Raw genomic sequence first — 2,762 nt, 5'->3', positions numbered from 1 at the left:
TCTACAAGGTGGTTTATTCTCTGAGGGAGGCTTCGTTTCCAGAAGGAAATTATTTAAAAACACTCAGATGTGGTCATTAAAACAAGTTGACTTTAGCTGTCATTCTAAGGTTGATTTAAATTAGAGGAAGAGGGGGGCAACTGGGGGAAGAGGAGCCCGCAAGCGCTGGGAACGAGTTGGAAATGCTGGGCCAGGGGAAAGGAGTTTATTTCAGAAAAACGGGATGAATGGCTGGCTTGCAGTTCCATGCAATGCGTGGAATTGAGCAGGGACTGGATCCGAGACTGTTATCTTGGATAACAAGATAGGGCCCTATTTTCAAATTTGATTGCAGAAATCACTATTTAAGCACCTAAATTCCTGTTTTTAGCCACTTAAATCCAACCCTAGGTGCCTCCAGAGAAGCAGGTAGCTGCTGGTACCTGAATTTAGGCCCCAATCCTGATGCACCCACATTTGAAGATTGGATTCACCAATGCCAGTGGAAATCCATGTTTTATGCACTCTGTAGTTTGGGTGCCACACAATAATTATGGAACATTAAAATTATTTCAAGTGTTTGCCACAGTCCATGCACAATCCTGCTCCACACTCTCCCAACAAGCACAGAACCAGGGCAATTCCATTGCCCCGGGTATGGGGAGAGGATCTGGGGGAGTTGTCAGGGCTATGTGGAACCCTGCACTTTATGCAGCCCAGCTCTGCAGGGGATCCATGCACAGCAGTGTCCAGGGAGTATTTGAAGGTGAGGTCTGGGCAGAGGATCCCATGCTGTATAACGCCTTCCCTACCTTGGAGTGAGTGAGTGAGTTAGCATCACAGAGTCTAATCAGGCCATTAGGCTACTGCGTTGGTGGAACAATTTTACTGCCATAGCTTGGCTTTGGTCGGGGGACTCACTCTTCCCTCTGCAGATCTTCCCAGAACCCAGCTAAGATTCTAGGCCTGGGCCCTGCCCGGCTCTGCCCCTTAGGGACAAATTCTGAACTCTTTACTCAGTCTTAACTCAGGCCAAATCTCCAGAGAATTCAGTGGAGCAGGAGTTACAAAGGGCACTGATGGGGCCAGTATGTGGAGCAGGAGTTACAAAGGACACTGATGGGGCCAATATCCCCATGATAAGCCTGCCCGATCTGTGCTACTCCTGCACCACCGTGAGCTGTTGATATGCAGGACACTTGTTTTGTCTGCTCTGTGACCATGGTTGGAAAATGAAAGCGAAACAATGGAGTTTTCAGCCAGAGGGGGGACGGACCTCCTGTGACCCCTCTCCTCAGGAGAATGACCTTAACCACCTGCCTACAAGGCCAGGGTGAATGGGTGAGTGGTCCAGGGGAGAAGACATTATTGTGTTAACACCGGTCTATCTCCAGAGGTGGAAAGCAGAATGCTAACAGTGGACACTGTGAGCAGGCCTCCCTGGTTGTAGATCGTGACAGTGGGACCCGCATGGAGCAGCTCCCCTCCCAGCATCTCGGGAGACGTGCTCCTTCTCTGTCCAAGAGGCTTGAAAAGTATTTGGAAACGGATCCCCAATATCTTGCTGCTCCTAGACACAGACTCGTTCCTATTGTGTCACTTCCAGGCCTGCCTTATCTTACGCTGGGCACAGGCCCGCCAAAAGCAATTCTGGGCTCCGAGGCCAGGGCCATCCCTAGGGAGGGTGCGGGGCCCGGTGCAGAAGTGACGAATCCTTCACCGCCGGGACTGACTGCGCTGGCCAATCATGTCAGCCTGTGGGGCCCCCCAAAGTGTGGAGCCTGGAGCAGTCACATGCACCTAGGAGCCCTGCGGCCCTCCCGGGTGATTTAAAAGGCCCCAGGGTTCCCAGCCTCCAATGCCGCTACCATGGCAGTAGGGCCCCCGGGCCTTTTTAAATCACCTGGGTCCCTGGGCAATTCCCACCCCCTGCCCATCCCCATCAGTGGGCCTGGCTGGGCCTGCTGTTGGCCTAGGATCATGAGACTGCAAAGGTGCCTTAACCCCTGTTCTCCCACCTCCCGAGTTGTGATGTATGCATCTTAGCCACAGCCAAGGATCTGGGCCCTTCTTTTCCATGGTTCATGGGAGGCTCAGTCTTACTGCTCTGTTGAGTCTTTAGGGCTACGCTGGTATGGATGTACAGTGTTGTTGTAGTTGGGTTGGTTCCAGGATATTAGAGAGACAAGGTGGGTGAGGTCATATCTTTTATTGGACCAACTTCTGCTGGTGAGAGAGACAAGCTTGTATAGCTCGGAAGCTTGTCTCTCTCACCAACAGAAGTTGGTCCAATAAAAGATATTTCTTCACCCCTCTTGTCTCTCCAATGTGCTCTGTTAGACCCTTCTAGAGAGCTCTTCCTTCTCTTTGGGAAGCAGAGGCATTACCACCTAGGTGGTGCTGAGCACCTAAGGGCTGGCCAAACTGGTTTTCCTTGAAGGAAGGTATTTGCTACAAAAGCTTTCACTGCTTCCTCTGTGTTTAATAAGGCCCATCTCATGGTTGTGGTTCAGTCTAGCAGGTTACTTTCAGTTTCCCCACTGATGGCAAAGGCATCAGGCCCATATTCCATGTCTTTATAGTCAGTGAGGGCCTTGAACTGACCCACTTCCTTTCCTGGCAAATTGAGCTCCACTCTGGGCAGTTCCAATACCAAAGTTCGAGCTCATGATCTTATGTCTTTTTACAAATCACTATCACCTCTGCCCCTGAATCCTAAATTTTGACTGAAATCAATCACCCACATAAATTCAGAGTAGTGCCGTGATGGCTCAGATATCTCA

This window comes from Dermochelys coriacea, chromosome 12 (assembly GCF_009764565.3).
Source record: "Dermochelys coriacea isolate rDerCor1 chromosome 12, rDerCor1.pri.v4, whole genome shotgun sequence".
Lineage (NCBI taxonomy): Eukaryota > Metazoa > Chordata > Testudines > Dermochelyidae > Dermochelys > Dermochelys coriacea.
Note: the sequence above shows the minus strand (reverse complement) of the source record.